The sequence below is a fragment of the Peromyscus eremicus genome, chromosome 6 (genome assembly GCF_949786415.1).
Source record: "Peromyscus eremicus chromosome 6, PerEre_H2_v1, whole genome shotgun sequence".
Classification (NCBI taxonomy): domain Eukaryota; kingdom Metazoa; phylum Chordata; class Mammalia; order Rodentia; family Cricetidae; genus Peromyscus; species Peromyscus eremicus.
In genome coordinates, this window is record NC_081421.1 from 89,491,105 (window position 1) to 89,503,598 (window position 12,494).

Genomic DNA, 12,494 nt, shown 5'->3' on the forward strand with positions numbered 1-12,494 from the left:
CCATGTTTTGGAGATATTGCTCCTGGTGAACAGAGTCCAGCCTTCGTTCATCCAGCCATTTATTTAATGGTTCTATATATCAAATGATTTACATGTATTGACTAAATGATAGTTAAAAGGCATACATAACTTTTCTCATAACTTTTCTCATGTACCTGAAAGTTATGAGACCATATGTTGGTCTTGGATGGCTTGGGAATCTGATGTCTTCTCTATATAGTCCATACAACTTTATCAGGGAACTGAAGAGCCTCAGCAGGTTGGCTTGAGAAAGCAGAAGCTTGCTGAGTGCTGACACAGTGCCACTTGCCCATCTCATTCTGTTGACTAAAATAAATCCCAGAGCCAGCCCAGTTTCAAGAAGGAACTTATAATGAGGTGGATGCAGAGATGGGTGAGGAATGGGTTCTTGTTATATATTAAATTTGCCACAAACTTCTAAAAATTCAAGTATTAAATTCAAATCTTCCTGGTTTGAATTCCTTACCTTTTTTGAGAACTCTGTCTGTTAAACACAGAGATTCCACAAATGACAATGAAAAAAAAAAAACCAACAAAACAAAAAAGTAAGCTTTGATAACTGAACCTCTGATAACTGATAACTCCACCAGGTAGCAGTTATATCCACAAATGGTCAGACTCCTCAGAGAACTTTCTTTCTAGTACTTAAAGTATCAGCAAACTTGATGAGTCTTTTATTTAGATGTAAACATTTTATATCATTCCTTGTATTCAATAATAAAGATGAAGACATGATTTTATACCTAAAGACAAAAATAAGACTATGATATGAGTGCTTGGCCTGTTGCTCAAAGGTAAGTGTGCTTACCTAGCATGCAAAAGGTACAGTTAGTGACTCTGACCTTAAATAAAAGATAGATAGATAGATAGATAGATAGATAGATAGATAGATAGATAGATAGATAGATGTAGATAGATAGATAGATAGATAGATAAATAGATAAACAGGGTATGATATAATGTATTGATTACGTATATGTCTTTGGATTGTATGTGCCTGTCAACCTGCTTGATTTTTAGAGTTCTGACTTTCAGAAATTTAAGTTACTGTAATTTAAATAATATCACTCCCACTACAATGCTATTCAAGTTGTGACATAAATGATAAATGATATACTACCAGCCCTCAGCCCTCCAGGTACTAGAGGCATACAGGACTAGTGTCATGGTTACTTTACCATCATTGTGATAAAATGCCCCAATGAGGCAATGTAAGGGGAAAGGGGCTTCTTTTTTGGCTTACAGTTCTATATGGGTATAATCCATCATGGGGGGGAAGATGTGGAGTAGCAGGGACAGCCTGGTGGCAAGAGCAAGAAACTGGAGGGTCACATTGTATCCATATTTATAAAGCAGAGTACAAAAAATAATTGGTATTGATCAAATAATTTTCTCCATCATAAGGTCTTATATATCATATATATTATACGCATATGAGGTGTATTGTTACAAATATATATATATATGTATACACACACACACATATATATATATATATATATATACACATATATATGGCATATATGCACACACATATGTTCTTGTTTAGGAAATGCTCTCCCTCAAAATTAAGACATAGCCCCCTCACATCAATAAATATAATCAAGACTGTCCTCCACAGGCATGCTTGAAGACCCATCTCCCAGGTGATGACACATATTCTGTCAAGTTGGATATTAACCCTAACCATCTCAGTCAGTGACCAATCACATCACTTCTTTCAGACTGGTCGCTAAGCATTTGTTATTCTGGTCACATACTAAGAATAAAAAGGAAATTTGTGGAATCTTTATCTCTTGGGAGTGACAGATCCTCGTGACATTTAAAGAGTGCATAATTTAAAGGAGATTTGACTGAGGAGGATGAAAATACGCCAAGATAAGCAAAGACAGTGCTGGAAATGAAGTTACAATGGGACATGTGGAGAGACACAAGACATCTAAGTGACCATGGGGATATCAATGGTGGAGCACCGTCCAAAAGATTTAAAAACTGCAGCCACAGACACTTCATTAAAGTGAGCTCATTGGTCTAAATAAGGAAGGCGGTCAGAACGGAAAGGATCAATTTATCTGAGGTTGAGAAATACAGCTCCATTGGCAGAGTCCTTGCCTATAGATTCATGTTTGTGTTCAACTTCTCACACCGCATAAACTAGACGTGGTGATGCAAGCTCATTATCCTAGTGCTTTGGAGTGGGATGATGAGAAACTGAAAGTCACCTTTAGATACACAGTGAATTTGAGGTCAGTCTGAGATATATGAGATTCCTCCTTTAAAAGAATCCCACAGGTAGTGTTTCTGACAAAAGTCTTCCCATTACTGAATCTCTTTGAAATACTGTGCAACATTGAAAAAGATGAAACACTGGTAACCAATCCAAACTTAGGGACAGGAGAAATAAGTCATAAGTTGTAGGAAAGATGCTCACTCCCTATGCTAAGTCAAATGACACAAAGGAAAAAAAGTAAATTCTGTAAACACTATTCTAACTTAGTTTAGGCTGGTGTAATGAAATGCCATAGTCTAAGTCATTTAAAAAACAGACCTTTGGACCGGGGGGTGGGATGGATCAGAGGGTAAGAACACTTGCTGCACAAGCATGAAGACCTGAGTTTAAATGCCGAGCACCTGTGTAAAAGGCTGGATGAGCCTTACAGACCTTCACCATCAGCACCACTGGGAATGGAAACCAGAAGATTACTGGGACTTTCTGGCACCATATTCACTGAAAGACCATTTCTCACTCTCCCCACATGCAAATATAACACACACACACACACACACACACACACACACATGCACACGTGCACAGGCACTCAGACATGAGAGAGAAGTGTTTTAAAAGATAAAGAGAATATACACATTTATTTATCATAGTTATGGGTGCTGGGTTATGGAATCCGTTTACTAGTTGACATGGTCAAATTCTGATGACAGCTGCCTTCTCACTGTGTAGTAACATGGAGAGGAGAGGGAGGGAGGGAAGTGAAAAGAGCTAAACAGAGGGAGGGCGGGAGAGAGCATTTCAACAAGAGGAGAAAGTTTGCTCTGCTCTGTTTTGCTTCTGTTCTTTTTTTAAATTAATTTATTTAAAACTTCTTTTTATTTTACATACCAGTCCCAATTCTCCCCCTCCCCTTCACCCCACCCTCTGTACCATCCCCAATCTTACCTCCCTCCCCACCCATCTACTCCTCAGAGAGGGTAAGGCCTCCCTCAGGGAGTCAACATAGACTGGCATACTAAGTTGAAGCAGGACCAAGCCCCTCCCCATTGAGACAAGGTTGAGCAAGGTATCCCACCCTAGGGAATATATTCCAAAAAGCCATTTCATGCACCCAGGATGAGTCCTGGTCCCACTGCCAGGGGCTCCCCAAACATATCGAGCCACATTAACTATCACCCACATTCATAGGGTCTAGTTCGGTCCCATGCATATTTCCCAGGTTGACAGGCCAGAGTCCAGGAGCTCCCACCAGCTTGGGTCAGCTGTCTAGGTGGTTTTTCCCATCATGATCTTGACCTCACTTGTTCCTGTGATCCCTCCTCCCTCTCTTCAACTGACCTAGAGGAAGAGCAACGAAAGATATATCTTGGTAGAGGGAACCATTAGGGGGTTAGGGAGAAACCTGATGCTAGGGAAATCCCCAGGAATCCACAAGCATGACCCCAAATAAGACTCCTAGCAATAATGGAGAGGGTGCCTGAACTTACCTTCCCCTATAGTCAGATTAGTGACTGCCCTAATTGCCATCATAGAACCTACATCCAGTAACTGATAGAAGCAGATTCAGTGATCCACAACCAAGCACTGGGCTGAGCTCTCTTTTGCTTCTTATGAAGACACTAATCCATCCCATCAGAAAGATCCCACGCTCATGAACTCTCAAAGGTCCTGCCTCCAGCTGATACTACACTGGAGACTGGAGTTTTGACTTATGAATTAGTGGGAGGGGGATACACATTCAGTCCTTGGTAGAACTCGTCAATGACATTTTTACAAAGAAATAAAACATTTCTTCCTCAGTGTTTCCATTTTAAAATACTGAATAAATTGGCTCGACTACTTTTTTTCCTTAATTTTTTTATTTTTTATTGTTTGAGACAGAGTCTCACTATGTAGCTCCAGCTGTCCTAGAACTCACTATGTAGACCAGGCTGGCATCAAATGCACAGGGATCCACTTGCCTCTGCTTCCTGAATGCTGGCATTAAAGGCATGTACCATACTCAGCAGCGTGACTACTTTTAAAATTCTCCTATATATTAAGAAGTATGAGAGTTTTTTCATGCATTGGCTAAGATTTTTAAGAGTAACAGATTAACTGCAATTCCCCCCTTTGCTTACAAGAGTCACTTTGTATGTTTTCAGCATGTAGATACACTCTTATGGTCCATAAAGTGATGGACACCCGTCTCTCTGAATAAATATATATATGTATATGTATACATGTATATATGTATATACATATATAGAGAGAAATAGATGTGTATATGGTTATGCTCATATATAAAATTACACATACAAACTTTAAGTGCATAAAACTTATTTGTAAAGGCTCATATATTAAGTTGTTTTAAAATATATTTTACATTAACATATATTGATAAGAACTCTATCACATGTTAATTTTAATGTTCCTCTTTACTAATTTGGTTCTTTTTTGTAAGTTCAAATCAATGAATATGGTCTTACCAATGGTCAAGAAGTACTTGCATTAGGAGAGAACCAGCTGTGCAGACAATTCATTGCCAGGGAGGAAAAGTAATCAGACAAAGTAGATTTTCCTCAAATAATTTGGGCTTGCTATTTTCAGAAATCTTTCATAATTATATTGCTCACACTTTGGTTTAGCCTTTGACCATGACTCATTCTTCTCTATGTTCTAATAAAACAAAACTCTTGGAAATGTTTGAGAGTCAGAGAGCTCATTCTCCTGATGTAAAGATTCTCAGAAGCTGATTGCTTGTTTGACCATTTTTTTCCTATTCACTTTCTTATGGCATTCTCTGCCCTCTGCTGTTAATTCTCATTATTTCTTGTCTTTAAAACCATCTCCTGGGAACCCTCCCTCTTGCTTCTAGTCTTCTGCTGAGTTAGTAGTGGTTAACATAAGAGAGTGTGGAGAATAACAAAAAAAAATGAATATTTTAAAATGTTCTGTAAATAGGAAATTTGATTTCAAAGGATTAGTGTCTCCAACTGGCTGAGGGGTGTCTCTGGGTTTTGATGGAAATTACAAAAAGGCAAACTATAGCTCTGTCTTTGATAGCCGCTCTGTGTTCTGGGTATCTGGACCCCTGCTCTTAGTGCTATAGCTCTAAGTATCAGCGGCCCAGAATGAAGCAGCTCACGTTGCAGGTCTGAGCCTAGGAGCTTAGGATGCTGTTGCGATTCTGGACTCCTCCTTGGCAGCTGGAGTTAGTAGGTCTGGGTGGCTTTCTGCAACCCTTCTGGCTTGGGTGTTTGCAGCCACCCCAGCCGCTCCTCTCTCTTCCTAGACTCTTACTTCCTTGCCCTAAACTCTTCACCACCCTTTGCCTCCCGTAAGTCTCTGCTCCCAGCTGCTCTCCTGAACTTTTTGATCCTCTAGCTGTTGCTGGGTGTTCCCTGGGACTGAGTGTTTCTGTTCTTTATTCAAATTTGTTCCACCATTCTACCAAGGATAAAAAACCAAAACTGAACACCCAAACCATAGGATGTGCTTTATACTGGGGCCAGGCTCACAGTAGGACACATTTCACAAGAGGAAGGTCCTCCTGACTGCTGCCCCAGGGTGACTGGAGTGCTGTTTACCCAGCTAGTTAAGCACTCTCATTCCTATCGGGGGTGCTAAGGTACTCCTCCAAAGTAGGCTGAAATCTGCCATAGTGGCATCCCGAGCAGTCGAGGGTGGGGCCATTTGGGGATGATGTATATGGATGATCATCTAAGTGCCATCCCAAGATTCCATGGCTCTGGGTGGCACTACATACATCTCAGTTTCTGTGGTCCCCTAACTAGAGCTAGTTTGGGCATCTATGGCCAGTCTGGCTTTCTCTATATGTTGTTGGCTCAAATACAATCTCCTCTTGGTAGTCAGGGATTTCAAAACAACCACATCTTCCAAAGTGACTGAACATCATTTATGATCTCAACAGAATCAGGAATCGCAACAGAGTGAAGAATGAAGGCAAGACCAGCATCTTCCAACCCAGCCTTCATCTCTGCCCAGCCTGAGGTAATTGCTTGGTTTCAGTCAGAGAAAACTACTAGCCCTTCCTGGAGGACGAGACCAGTGGGTTTCAGTCAAGCAAACATACTGCTGAAGCTTTACAGCTTCTGTCATTTCAAAGGAGTGATAGAGGATGCTTACAACAAAGATTTAACATGGAAGTAACAGTTTGAGTAATTGTATTGTCTGATAAGGTCTAACCTCTCCTGTCAGATAACCTTAAAGAGAGTGAGGTCCCTATTGGTGAAATTATTAAGGCCACTCCATGTAGTTAAAAGGGAGGTTTATTTTGTGGGGTAACTTAAAAGTGAATGGATAGTTTACAGAGTCTGGGAAAGGCATAGCGCAGTCGGCAGTGTTCTCTGAAGAACTCTGCTTGGTCTACCTCCAGCATCCAGGGTTCAGGAACCAAGAGAGGCGGCGCATCCGGATCTCGGGTCTTCAGGGTCCTCTCTTGGCCCCACCTGGTAAACGTGACAGTTACAGAAGCCTCAGTGGGGCTTGGAACTTCCAGATCAAAGCTAGAATGGCTGCCCACTACAGGTCCCCTTCTCTGTCTTGAAGGCAGGACAGCTGCCTTGCCTAGAGGCATACAGAAACAGTTGCTAGTCTGTTCCTGCAATAAGAACACGGATACTGAGACAAAGACCCCACCTTTGAGACCCACTTGACTTTTCTTGACTCCCTGTCTCTAAACGCCTTCACATTCAGGATGAAGGCCACAACACGTGGACTTGGGTAGATGTTGGGGCAGCTCTCCAGTGTTATAAAATTTCATCCCCTATGATTATAGCCCACAGAAACACTGAAAAAGGCTGCTGTGGTTTTGTTTCTGGTGCTGTGATAAAATATTTTGACAAAAGCAACTTAAGGGAGAAAGGTTTTTTTTTTTTTTCCTTCCCCCTCACAGTTCCAGTTTAAAGTCCGTCGTTGCAGGGAAGGGGCAGGTACTTGAAGCAGCTAGCCATGTCCTCAGTCGAGAGCAGAGCGAAAATGAGTGTGCGCATGCCAGGGCTCAGCTAGAAGTTTCCTTTTCATACAGTCCAGGATCCTCTGTCCAAGGAGTGGTGCTACCCACAGTGCATGGATCTTTGCATCTCAATGAACACATTCAAGACAAACTCAAGCATAGTCCATCACTGTAGGGGAGTAAAGATGGCAGACCTTGAAACAGCTGGCTACATTGCATCCTTAGAAAGACAAACTCAGAGGATGGTGAATGCTCAGCTGGCTTCATCCCTTTGCTGAAACCCACTACCCACATCCGGGAAATGGTTCTGTCCTTTCTAAGGTATGACTTCCCACCTCAATTGCCATAGCAAGGCATTCTCTCACAGGCATTCTCAGAGGCACGCCTAATCTAAACGCTCCCTCACAGATGTTCCTGGAGGTACCTGGAGGCTTGTCTCCTCGGTGAGTCAAGATCCTGTCAGGTTGACAATATTAACCATCACAGTTAGCCAGCTCTATTTATGATTCAGTGCTTTGTGTTATAAGAGAACAACTTGTGTAACATACCAGCCAGATAAATCAAATGAGATGGGTCTTCATTTTCAAATGGGAAATTCGTAACATATGGTGAAGGCTGCTGGGATCACAGCCATACCATTTCAGATATCGTTCTATTTATTCTGAATTCTTGGTGCTAATCATAAAATAATGAACACATATGGACATAACAGCTGGGTTATCATCAATTGAAACTTTAACACTGTTCATTTTAACAATATATATTTTAAAAAATAACATTACTGTGTTTCAACTCCCATTTTTTTCTGTATTTCTAGCTCTTTCCAATTCAAGACATATCCAGGAAAATTGTGCTGATAACAGAAACAACGTGAAGCTAATTATTTTCTGTCCAGTCTAATCTATATTTTATCACATAATTTCAGTATACTGTTTATATCTTTTTTTAGGTTGGGCTTCCATTGCTGGGAAGAAACACCACAACAAAGGCAAGTTAGGGAGGAAAGGGTTTATTTGGCTTACAGTTCCGTTTCACTGTTCATCACTGAAGGAAGCCAGGACAGGAACTCAAACAGAGCAGGAACCTGGAGGCAGGAGCTGATGCAGAGGCCATGGAGGGGTGCTGCTTACTGGCTTGCTCCCCATGGCTTGCTCAGCCTGCTTTCTTATGGAACCCAAGACCTCCAGCCCAGAGATGGCACCACCCACAATGAGCTGGGCTATTTACCATCAATCATTAATTAAGAAAATCCCTCATATTGGAGCATTATAGAGGCATTTTCACAATTGAGGCTTCCTCCTCTCTGATGACTCTAGCTTGTGTCAAGTTGACATAAAACTATCTAGAATAATGTTCTATATAAACATTAATGTGTATATATTGAAATTTTACTATATGTGTGTATACATTCATGTATATGTACACATATAATAAATATTATCTATAATTCTATATATAGTATATATCATATGTATATATAATTCTAGGTAACTGGCCAATCATGTACTTTTGTTTCTCTTATTACATGGTGAACATTGTACTTCTGACATTTATATAAAATACATCAATTTATAATTCTTATTTCAGAATGTGATGTGATCTTATTTGGAAATAGGTAGTTCAAATGTGAAGTGATTAAATGATTAAATTGAGATTAAAATGAGACCATACTGTAGTAGGGTATGTCCTAGTCCAATATGATTGGTATCTCTATAAAAATGAGAAATTTAGATAAACACACAGAGGGAGAGAGGTGTCAAGATGAAGACAGAAATCACAGTAATAAAGATCATTTCTAAGAAAGCTAATACAATGGATCAGCAGAAGACAGGTGAGAGGAACATACACTTGTAGTCTCAGAAGGAACCCACCATGATGACAACTAGATTTCATTTGTTTTGAGAAAGAGTCTCATTTGGTTCTCTAAATTGGTCTCAAATTTGAGGACTCAGGTTATCCTGTGACCTCTGCCTTCCCCGTGCTAGGATTGACAGGGAGGGTGGGATACTAAGCTCAGTCCACACGCCGAGTTTGGAACATCCCGTAGACTTGTGAGACAATAAGTGTCCACTGTTTGTTGCAACCTGGTTTGCGGTGCTCAGCCCTGCTAATCTAATGCAATTGTTTACCCTCAAGGTAACCAAGAAGAGTGGGGAAGGCACAAGCACCAATGGCGTGTGTTGGCTTCCCTACGGCTAGCTCTGTGACTGAGGTCGTGCTATCTGAACTTGCCACATTCAGGGTACAGTAGACTATAACATAGTGACTACAAATCTCTGCCTCCAGGAACAATTTACTTTGGGTCTTTGTTACATATCCTCAAGTGTCGCTTGGAAGCACTGGTCTATTTAATAGCTCTCTTACAGTGAGATCTAGTCTAGCAAAGGAGATGCTCTTTGGAACACAGGTACTATGAGTGGCAATGAGAGAGGTTAGGTTGATGCATGCTGGGATTATATACTCTGCCTCACGTTATATCACTTCTGCAAACCTTTTATTGGGCAGAGCAAATCCTTTTTTGGGCCATGCTTAGAAGTGGTGGTGTAGAGAAAGGGATGGAGAGACCAAGCTTCTTTAAATAGTCCAGTGACCATCTGTCAGAACTGATATGTTAATAAACAGAACTGATTAATCAAATCCTCCATTCAAGCGTGTTTATCCAATCCCTATCACGGGCCAGGCACTCTTTCAAATTTAAGTGCCAAATAGTAATGTATAAAGCAAAACTCTTGCTACCAGAAAATTTGCATTGTTGTGGAGGATTCAGAAATGTTAAGAGGAACAAATATGCATACTATTATCTGAGATACTCATAAGTATTGTGAAGAAAGAGTGAAGCAGAGGCGGGGTGGATATTTAGGTAACGAATTCAAATTTCCTAGCCTAGTGACTGCATGTGTAAACAACTCACAAATGTCTTTTGTTTACCCCTTTACTCTAGACAACATTAACATTAGGATCAACAAAGGAGACTCAAAAGTGACTACTTAAACAATTTGACTATGAAACACAGGGAAAAAGATTTAAAATCCTAATTGTGAAAGGGATGTAGTGTTAACTAATACAGACCTATATTTCTGCTCGCAGTGTCTAGCCCTCTGGAATGCATTTTGTCACTACATTTCATGAACCACTAAAATGCTCATAACCTTCTTCACTTAGTAATTTCATTCCTGTGAATCTGTCTCCCAAAGTAATATAATTTAATAATCACAGAGATTATTGTTGCAGTGTAATTTATGACAACAGAAACAATCTAAATATATGCCAATAGGGGAGTGGTTAAATAGATTATGGCTTACTGGTTATACAGAATACTATGTAGACATTAAATTATAATTATGCACATTATGTAGCAATGTGAAAAAATGTTTATGATATAATTTAAGTTGAAAAAGATGCAAATTGTACCCTGTGATTACTGTTATGTAAAAATCATGTATGTAAATGTGTGAGATTAAAAAGAATGTAGAAAAGTGAAATGTAGAGTGTTCAAATTTGTAGTGATTAAAACACACATTTTAATGATTTCTTTACCTCTATCAAATGTTTAAGATGTACTTCTACAGTATTACTTCTGTAATAAAGTAATTCACAATTGTAACTAAGAGAGCCATGGAAAATAAGGCTCTCCATCCAACATATTTTATGAGAATTGAAATTCTGATATTTGCGTGACCTAATCTGATTGACTTTATCCTATAGTAATTTATGATCCTAAGAAAACCACGTATGTAATTACAATATTAAAACTACTAGACAATGATTTCTGTCTTAAACCTATATGCTAATACTGAAATTCAGGTATTAAAATATTCAGCCTTGACACAATATTTCTCATATATTATACTAAAATTGGAACTTTAAATTTTCAGGTACTAGGTATCTATACTTGTGACTTTCTTATTTTTGAAGTTATAATATACTTACAAAAATTTTTCCTTCCCTTTTCTCCTTCCATACTCTCATATACGCCTCTTTGTTCTCTCTCAATTTTATGACCTCTTTTACTTATTGATTGTTGCTACTTGTGTGTGTGTGTGTGTGTGAGTGTGTGTGTGTGTGTGTGAGTGTGTGTGTGACTGTGTGTGTGTGAGTGTGTGTGTGAGTGTGTGTGTGAGTGTGTGTGTGAGTGTGAGTGTGAGTGTGTGTGTGTGTGTGTGTGTGTGTGTATACATTTATACTCTTAAACATAAACTGCTCAGCCCGTATAAAGTTACTTGCATGTGTGTTTTCAGGAGCGACCACGTAATATTGGATAAACCAATCAGTGTGTTCTTCCCAGAGAAAGACTGTTCATACTGCTCCCAGCATCCCTCAGCTGCCTTTGTGTAGAGGTTTTCAGTGCAAATCATCTGTGCTTTCATTCTTAAAAGAAAATTATGAACTGAAGTCTGCATTTACTTCAATGGATAAAATATTGTCCCTTGGGGGACATCGGACAATACTTTTTGAATATCCTTGTCACAATTTGGGAACGAGCAAGTATGATCAAGGTAACCAGTGGTTAGAGGTCATGAGTGTTACTACTAAACATCTTATCATGTCCTGGACAGCTCCAGGTAAACCCTCATCTCACTGTCTGAAACAATATAGCAAGAGCACTAAGGTTGAAAAGACCAGTGGTGATTTATGGGATGAGCATGAGCTCCACAATAAAGAAACCTAGTTCTTAGTATTCTTTCCACTGTTAAGAAAGATGGCCTCCAGCTAGTTATGCAAATCCTGTGCTGAAAGTTGCCTGTTTGTAAAATGAAGCTATGTAGTGTTTACCCAACTTCATACACTGGTTCTGAGAGTAAAATGGGAGACAGAACATGGCAGTTTTTTTTTAAAAAAAAATTTTATTTTGCAATACAATTCAGTTCTACATATCAGCCACGGATTCCCTTGTTCTCCCCCCTCCCGTCCCCCTTACCTTCCCCCCAGCCCACTCCCCATTCCCACCTCCTCCAGGGCAAAGCCTCCCCCGCGGACTGAGATCAACCTGGTAGATTCAGTCCAGGCAGGTCCAGTCCCCTCCTCCCAGGCCGAGCCAAGCAACCCTGCATAGGCCCCAGGTTACAAACAGCCAACTCATGCAATGAGCACAGGACCCGGTCCCACTGCCTGGATGCCTCCCAAACAGATCAAGCCAATCAACTGTCTCACCCATTTGGATGGCCTGATCCAGTTGGTGACCCCTCAATGGCAGTGTTTTTGAAGAAGAGGAGAAGAAGAAACAGAAGCGGAGGGGAAAAAGAGCAATGCTGACTCTAATTGTATATTAGATTATTAAGTTCTAGA